This window comes from Salvelinus sp. IW2-2015, unplaced genomic scaffold (assembly GCF_002910315.2).
Source record: "Salvelinus sp. IW2-2015 unplaced genomic scaffold, ASM291031v2 Un_scaffold16473, whole genome shotgun sequence".
In the NCBI taxonomy this organism is placed as follows: domain Eukaryota; kingdom Metazoa; phylum Chordata; class Actinopteri; order Salmoniformes; family Salmonidae; genus Salvelinus; species Salvelinus sp. IW2-2015.
In genome coordinates, this window is record NW_019957603.1 from 20,910 (window position 1) to 30,327 (window position 9,418).

Sequence of the window (9,418 nt, forward strand, 5' to 3'; positions counted from 1 at the left end):
GTAGCCAATAGGCTATTGTGGATATTTGAGCATAAAGTAGGTCCACCAACAAAACCAATGGAGCAAATTCCATAACATTTTCACATCCATGATATAGCCTACAGTAGCTTAGTGTGATGTTCAATGCGCTAATTTTTAACATATGATAGCTACATGCTTATGTGATGTTCAATGCAGCTACATTACATGAGACTTTTAAATACGTTTTTACGTTATGAGGGCTTGACATTTAATTCATCATTTTGGCCTCCTGACTTTCAAAGAAGTAAAAATGTAGCCTGCACGGTTGTGTGCTCTTGTAGGAAGCAGTACTAACCCGCATTGCTGACCAATACTTATCTATAACTGGATAACAACTCAATAACAAATAATATCAACAAATGTGAACGCATGCGGCTCTGATCTAAAAGCACATTCACTCGCGAGTGACTGAAAGATCACTCGTGGCTACCCTGCCCGTACAATTCTACTCCATGCTCTATTGGTGTGAAACACAAGTTTACTGGAGAACTGAGATGAATAGAGACTCTGAACAGGTGGATAAGTTTAATTCAAAAGCAATTTTTCAGCAGGTAGAAGATATCTGAAATAGCGTGCACGACCTCCTTCATCAAGCTCAAAATGGAACTCTCCGAAAGAAGCCAGATAGAGTGATATACATTTTATACAAAAGATAGAAAAGTTAGGTTGAGTCTGGAAGTTTGTTCCTCTGGTTGGTCCTGATGGTTGGGCGAGGTCCCCTTCAGGCTAGTATCACTGTCTCATTGGCTCTGATAGAATTCTTTGTCTCAGAAATGTTCAGTTAATAACAAGGAGATTAGGTGTGTGCTGTAGATGTCCTTATTTTGACATTTCTGTGTGTCTCTGTAAAATGTTCAGACTGAAGAGGATATTGGATTTGTCGTGTGCGTAGATGTTCCTGCTTTATTCAGTGTTTATGAAAGGTTTGCGTCACCTCTGTCCTTTGGTATTGTGTGTGTGTCTCAGTTTCTGTGATATGCAGTACCAGGCACCCTTTTCTTATCAGTCTTTATGAAAAGGCCTGTGTCAGCCATCTGTCTCTGGGTGTGTGTGGGTGTCCCGTATCTGCTTATGAGTTTTGTGAGAAACCCTGTTGGAAAGAAGTTAGTTATAACAATGTATATGCAAATATGCTTGTGTTATTAATAAATGATCTATTTATTAAATGCCTGCTTACAACAATATCACAGATCGATCTTGTAAAGTTATAATTTGTTTGTTGACAAAAGGGACTGATAAAATGTTTTATTCATCAGAGAAAAAAACATTGATCTATATAAGTGGCAAACTAAGGGCAAACTTCAGGAAGTTCAATCTCTGTGCACAGCATGGCATTTCAGTTCTGCAGGGAGGTGCGTGGAATGCGCAGTGTAGGAGGAACACTTGCCTACATCTGGTAAACGTTGTCACACGGTGCGCGGAGTGCTGCTCTTCTTCGTGACTTGCAGCTCTCGACAGCTGCTTCGTCGACACACACACCCTCCAGCCAGATTGACTGCCAATTTAGCCATTTCTTGGTCTGCTAAGCACGATTTAGCAACTTTCAGACGACTACACTGCAACCCTGCACTTCGCTGCCATACAATACCTACCGGCTACTACTTTAAAGCCGGGATCAAAAATCGCAACACCCAGATGAAGCTGTTGATGCTGCCGCCAATTCAAATTGACAAAAATTGTAATATTAAACACCCTTCATGAATCATTACATGTGTAATCTATCATCGTTTAAAAGCTTAAACTTCTTTTTAATCCAAACTCGTTGGTCAGATTTATCAAAAGGCTTTAGAACGGAACGAAAGCATACTCATGCAATCTATCTGAGGACAGCGCCCCGGATCATCAAAATACTTCTTTCAACCAGCACACCGGAACCCTTCACAAGCAATCACAAGAGTAGCGATTAAATAAAGTCCACTTACCTTTGAAGCGATCTTCCTCCTTTGCAATCTTCACAAAGATGGTGCCAGCTACACATGAATGTTCGATTAAAGTCCGGCTTCTTCATAATCCACAAAGTTTGCAGTTTCAGTTGGCTGCCATTCTCACTTCAGTGTACATCACACTGCTTCAAACATGACATTGACACAAGGACACCCACAAAAAAAAGCCTATCCGTGTGTTTAAACTCTCGTCACACACCAAACTGCGCGTCAAAGACCAAATCTATTCCTACTTCAGATCCTCACGCGTATCCGGCCGTCATGAGCTATGTAAAATAAGATTATGAATATTTCAAGGATCCGAAAGAAACAGGGTGCGTCCTCCAAATACGCACAAGAGACGGAAGCAAATATTTCACAACTAAAGTGATGCGCGCCCTCGATATTATCACGCGCGTGCTCAACTGCAATTAGAGACGTCTGCCCAGCAGGCTCTCCCTATTGTCCTGATTGAGAAACACCTATGAGGAAGCGTTCGACGGAGGTCACACTAACCACAACTAGCATTGTTCCAATGTGGTCAAGAAACAAGCCTGAAATGAAATAACTCATTTCTAAAAGATTCTGGTCTAGCGAAATTGCTAGATGCTGTATGAAACACACAACTAGGAACTGTCAAACAACATCACATTCGAATAAGCTAAAGCAGTGATACAAGTCCTGCCCTACAAAAAGAATAATTGTCTTCGGATCATATATTTCTCTATCTAGGAAGTTTGTGCACTCGCAGGCCAGTATATATATTAGTGAACTCACAGAGCACATAGTTGTTAGTCAACAGGTAATCTTTAAGAAACTTCTCAGAAGAAGCGATAAATATTGCTTACAACAAAATTCCAATCTACCATATATTTTTCGTATTCAGAGGGCGTATCCTAGCTTATGGTGCCTCGAATGTCAACATGGCAGTTTACGTGTGTGACACGTCAGAGTCAGTCAGAAATAATTACTATGGTATAGCTTGCTCCTGAACGCTGTAGAGGTTATAATAGAGCAACGTCACAGGTTATTTCGTCTGTAGCTTAAGGCCGTAAGGATATCTGACAATTTCTGCTATCCTTACATTTTGAGTTTGTCATGTAATATAAAAATCCAATATAAAGCACCAACCATAATACAATCTCAACGCTCCGTGGCACGCATCTCTCAATCTATGACAGAAACTACACCACTGAAATTATGGCAACACTGACCTCAACTCCAACCCCGTATTCGCGAGCCACTCTTAAGCTATTTCACACCTACATCTCTCCCTTATTCTAAGATGATAAGCGAAACAATACAATCAAGGCCGCTTTACCAACTTGTAAATAGGATTAAATAATCTACATATTACATAGTGGTGAAGAAAATTAAGAATTGGTTACACTATACTTAGTGTCTGATTAGATTTACACTAAATATTCTAGATTAGTGTGGCTATTTATTCATTTGCATCACATACCTTATGTATTGAGTCTCAGTGGATCGAGTGTTGTCCATTTACATGTGTTACATGCTGTTTCTATTCAGGTCTATCAAGAATATACATGTATATTAAAATCCGTATAGCATGCTCACGACATGAAGGACTTATAACTCATCGATATAGAGTGGCTGAGATTTGTCTCTGTTGCGTAGTATCTAATGTATATCCCTGTAATGTTCTAATTGACAAGAAACGGAAGCAACACAATATTCAAATCATGTGCCTGCACTGCGCGCGACACACAAATGTGTGAACCATTAACTCAAGCACTAAGTGTCACATTACACATACTAATAAATCATAAGAGCGCATGGATCACTATCTATGACCCCCAAGAAGAAATTCGTATTCACAGCTGCGTGCCTGTCATTACAAACTGCTCTAGTGCACAGTAAGAGTTTAGGAGTACACATTGGGGAGTATCGATTTAGAACCACGACCCTGCGTGACCTATATTCCGAGATCTAAGGATGAAGCGCCTATATTCCCGTGTCTACTCTCAATCAAGTTGAGAAAATATAAAACCTCGCGTCAAACCTACAGAGCTATCTCCACGGTTTCAGTGGTCATTTCGACGGTGAGAAGGTATATGGCCTAGAGTGCAACAAGGTCTTGTATTGCCAAACAGAAGAAAACCGCGCTAACATTTCTGAGTAGCGTGGTGAGTACACAGCCGGCTGGTGTTTACTCGTGGTAACTCTGGGCACCTTTCATCCTAAAGCAACGCCTACGAGCGTGCAATACTTGCCCAACTGTCAGTACCCATCTAAGAAGGCTCCATATCTACCGTAGCTCTGACCAGGGTCTGCTCCTCGTCACTCACTTCGCGCAAGAAGCCAGCAAGAACAAGTACGTGGCCCCTACGCTCACACCACTCGGTGGGTTCTTCTTCTTCTATGGGTCAATAGACAATGGGCGGGTCTGTGCACAAACAAACGTCAATACGTGCTATTGGTCCGTCCCGCTCAACTGTATCTGATCAACTGACGATGACTTCCAATCAGCAGTTTTAATCAGAACTATAAGTATAATATACGAAGAAAGACGAATCTCTGAAACATTTAAGATAACATACCCGTCAAACTGACCTTCCTAGGCGCGTTATATAGAGTCCTGTCTCGATATGATCAACATCACGTATTAGCGGAAAAAATGCACACGCTATACTTAACTAAGTATTTGAAGGCCTTAAATCAAAGATCTCATCTGTGTGTTGTGTTGATGTTACCACAACAGAACAAATGCTCTGCACTAAGACCACACTCAAACCTATTGTTAAGCATTAAGTGCGTGTGTGATGGGATCTATGTAGTAGATGTGTGAATGGGCGCTGATCTCGTGAGTGATGTGTGGCACTAGTGGTGTTGTCGTCCTTGGAGTGTGTGAGTCCGTGTGGAGAGTGTGTTGAATGGCAGCGGAAAACTTTAATCCGCTATTTAGCGCGTGTGAGCGATGGTGTGTGTGATTGTTCTTTCGCATGTCGATGTGTGTTAGCTGGATGTGCGATTGATGCGCGAGATAGTGTATAAGGAAGAGAGATGATAGTGCTGTCGTGTGCGTTACTGCGCGTCGTGCTTGAGTGCGCGTGCACTCTACTCAGAGCCTACACAAACCTAAAGACAGAGGTTATCTACAAGCGTATCTTTGCGGACTGTCATATACTGTCATATGAAAGGTGGATCACAGCGACTAGCATCAGGACTATGATGCCTCATCAACACAATCTGTGGCTTCGTGCCATATGAAGGCACAAGAAGACGCTTTGCTGGGTTGCTTCTGTGCCTCACATTCTCCACGAATGTAGTGTGCGACATTTGCTCAAAAGTATGGCACTTATAAAGAGATAAACAATGGCCCAATGAAGTGTCTGATGATCCTAATACTGTGATCCTCAACTGAATGATGTGCGTGCCCTAAGGCCACACACCAACCTGTGATGCGTGGCGGTGTACCTCAATGCTCATAAAACATGAGCGCTCCGGCGCTGTCCGTTAAGGAATATGCGCGAGTGAAGCCACATATAGGCTGGACCCAGTCCTCCGCAATACCACACTGGTTGCGAAATCTACAAGGGATCAGGCAATCGTTCCCTCCGATATCAAAGAAGCGTGTTATCTCTATCCTTACATCCTAACCGAGCGATCTTTCATATCACGACGAAGACTTCACCTCTAAATGCATACTCAATCGAAAGAATGGTGGAGACACGCTGAAGCCGACCCCCTGCTAGGTTCCCATCCACCACGCATGTGGCTGCATGGATAACAGACACATGTCAAGACCACTTGAGCTGTCGTCATGCTTCCCCTACATCCTGAGGTCACCTTTCCATAGGTCATTATTACATGCCATCTCAAGCATTTGATAACTTATCAGCGAGGCCAAATGGCTTTAAAGTCATCAGAGCTCACCACAAGCTCAATCAGGGTTACAGTAGTTGGATCACCTCTGGCGATATACAATCAAAAACCAACTCCATAGGTAGCTATACCATCAATAAGAAGACTATCCTTTTCTTAAAAAGACCCAGACCCCAAAGCGAACTATGGTATCACGAATCTTAGCACTCGGCAGCTCCAGATGTCCTACTAGAGCTCTCAGGGGGTCGCGTAACAGACATTTTTTGGCTATTTTCACAACTGGAATTATTCGGGCCCTCCCCCCCCCCCCTCCCCCACAGTAGCTGGCGGGTGGCGCCGGAAAAGAGCTGCTGTTTTGATGAAGTAAACAAGTTGTGATGGTGTGCACGAGGCGCCTCACTGGCCAATTCAGAAACATGCTCATGGCTAAATATGTGGTCGCTTCAAAGTTGCTTTCAAGTCCATTCTCGAACCCCGCCTCAACAGTGCCCCGTCGAGTCTTCGGGCTGATCTTTTGCGGGGGAAGAAGAAGGTTAGTCGTGTTGATAGCGGCGCAGTTCGGTTAAATAGCGGCCGCCGTCGAAGTTGTGCTGAAAAAGTTGAACATGTTGTGGCAGGTCCACATTGTCTCATACCTATAGCAATATGATAATAAAAATAATAGGAACACCTACCACTTGCGCCTTCGCACACCCCACCGGCGCCACATCACACCACCTTCCGCGCACTGGAAGATAGGGGACGTAGGCCAGGCGTGGTACAGGTTGCAGTGCGGACGAGTGAGGACATGGCCGAAACGGTAGGTCAATAAGTAAGACTTGAAGGTGACGTAGACGTATGAGTAGAAGGTGTTAAAGCCTAAAGAAGGCCGGGTGTATATTCTCTAAAATTCTAGATTAAGGCGAAAGGAAAAAACGGACTGTTGTTGTTAAATAGGCTATTGGTGCTAGAAGGTGACAGTGGTTAGCAGGGGAGCCATAAGTGGGGTTTGCCGCCTTGGTGGTATAATGGAGTAGGAAGCGAGAGGCGGGCAACCGTGGTAGAGCTATGGAGGGTTTCTCACCGGAACATCCCAAACTTTTCAAAGGAGCTGGAAAAAGATCCATAGAGAAAGGGGGAATGTCACTCCACTGTTATACTGCTTGCAAATGTAATGTTTCATAAATGTCAACGGAAACTCATCTTACAGTATTATAATTTGTACTTCTCCAGAATAGCCATTTATTCAAGGCATTGTACGTTCTCACAACAAACCATGGACAGTGAATCTTTCTAATAAAGTTTTGGCTTTTTAATCAAATTAAAATGAAGGAAACAATCATCTTTTGTATGTTTCGAAATACGAGATTCACTGTCACAAAAGGCACATTATCTACTTCTTCACTTGCATCATGGCCTGCGAAAGGCTTTTGCTCCCTCTCAAAATCCATGCCTATTTCAAACTGCCCGTTTACCGTTAAGACCTGTTTTTGTGTATCTTTTAAACGTCCACTCAGCACTGGATATGAAATTGTCACTTTTGCGCTGTTTTTCACAGGACTTACACCTCAAACATACCTGCCACACCTCCCACATCAGCGCAAGGACACTGATCGTAGTGTCCACGCCCTTGATCTGTTTCACCTGTCTTGTGCTTGGTCTCCACCCCTCTCCCAGGTGTCGCCCATCTTTTCCCATCATTCCCGAAAACCCCTAGACAAGACAAAAACTAAACAAACCACCCTTGTCACACCCTGACCTAACCAAAAAATAAAGAAAACAAATATAACTAAAGTCAGGGCGTGACATATAGGCCTACTCAGGGGTGTCATGCGCCCCAAAAATCTAAGGGGGCACAAAGTACGTGAGGATGGATGGGTGGGTGGGGGTGGGGGGGTACTGTGGGAGTAGTGGTACTGTGGGGGCTGACCCTTGTGGCTCAGTTGGTATGGCGTTTGCAATGGCGTTTGGTATGGCGTTTGTCAGGGTTGTGGGTTCGTTTCCCACAGGGGACCAGTACAGGGGAAAAGTATGAAAATGTATACACTTTAAGTCCAGAGCTTCTGGTAAATGACTGAAATGTAAAAAATGTCCAGAAGTTGGAGAATTTTGCATTATGCTTAATTCTAAGTAGAAAATAGGTATATTTGTCTCTGCATATCTAAGCATACCTCTTGAGAGGTCTATATCCTCCTGACTGGTGTTTCTTTTTTTCTTTTTATAAATACGGTATGCTCTTCTGCATCTATGCTAGAATCTGGGTAACAGATTGAAAGGATTGTGAGTCTTATTCAGTACATTTAGTTATTACTTGATTTTCTAAAGTCTACCAACCTTGCCAGCAGGCATGCCAGCTAAGATAGTTAGACTCACTAGGCACAGATGTCAATTCAATGTCTATTCCATGTTGGYTCAAYGTAATTATTATTGAAATTATGTGGAAATAACGTTGATTCAATCAGTGTGTGCCCAGCAGGTAGCTACTATAACTTGATAGCCTGAAATGGCTTCTTGGTAGCTAGTTAAGAGGTTGGGAGATTGGGAACCTATCTGGGCTAGCKAAAGCCAACTTCAAATCAAATCAAGCTTTATTTMTACAGCACATTTCAGACATGGAATGCAACACAATGTGCTACAGGAAAAAATAAGTAAAACCAATAGAAGAATCATTAAATAAATTCTGAAACTCACAGGCAGCCACTGCAGAGACCTTAACACCTCTGTAATGTGTGCTCTCTGTCTGGTCTTGGTCAGTACCCGTGCATTCTGTATGTTTTGCAGTTGACCAATGGCTTTCTTGACCAGACAGGAGAGCATTACAGTAGTCAAGCCCGCTTGTAATAAAAACATGTATCAGAGAGACTCGTCCATTACGACCTGAGAAACACTTTGGCAATGCTCCTCAGGCGGTAAAAAGCTATTATGGTAAAATTACTAATGTGTGATTTGAAATTGAGTTCAGAATCTAAAATAACACCTAGGTTTTTACCTGGTATTTTATCTTTATTGCCTGTGAATTAAAATGTGCAGCTAAATTCTCTCTCTGTGCTTTGGCTCCAACAATAAGTATCTCGGTCTTGTCTTGATTTAGCTGGAGGAAGTTGTGAGCCATTCAAGTATTTAAATCACTAATAAAGTCTAATAATTTATCCGTAGAACTATAATCCTCTGTTGACAAAGAAATACAAAATKGTGTATTGTCTGTAGAGCAGTGAAAATCAATGCTGTGCTTTCTGATAACGTTGGCAAGGGKTAACATATATAAACTGAACAGTACCGGAGCCAAAATCGAACCTTGCGGAATGCCACATGTGATATGTATTTTCTCTGAGTTATGTTCACCAAGGRTGACAAAAAAAMYWWTKRMCSGKTWAAWWRGKYCYWAAMCMAWTTAGAACTGGACTGGAGAGGCCAACCCACCTCTCCAGTCTGTCCAGAAGGACATCATGGTCAATAGTGTTGAATGCAGCACTTAAATCTAAGAGTACAAGGACAGAGAGMTGTTTGGCATCTGTGTTGGCTCTAAGATCATGTACCACTTTGACCAATACTGTCTCTGTGCTGTGTTGGGCCTGAAAACCAGATTGGAGTTTTCAAAAATACAGTTAGCTGTTTGAAAACCAATTTCTCCAGAATTTTGCTTAACA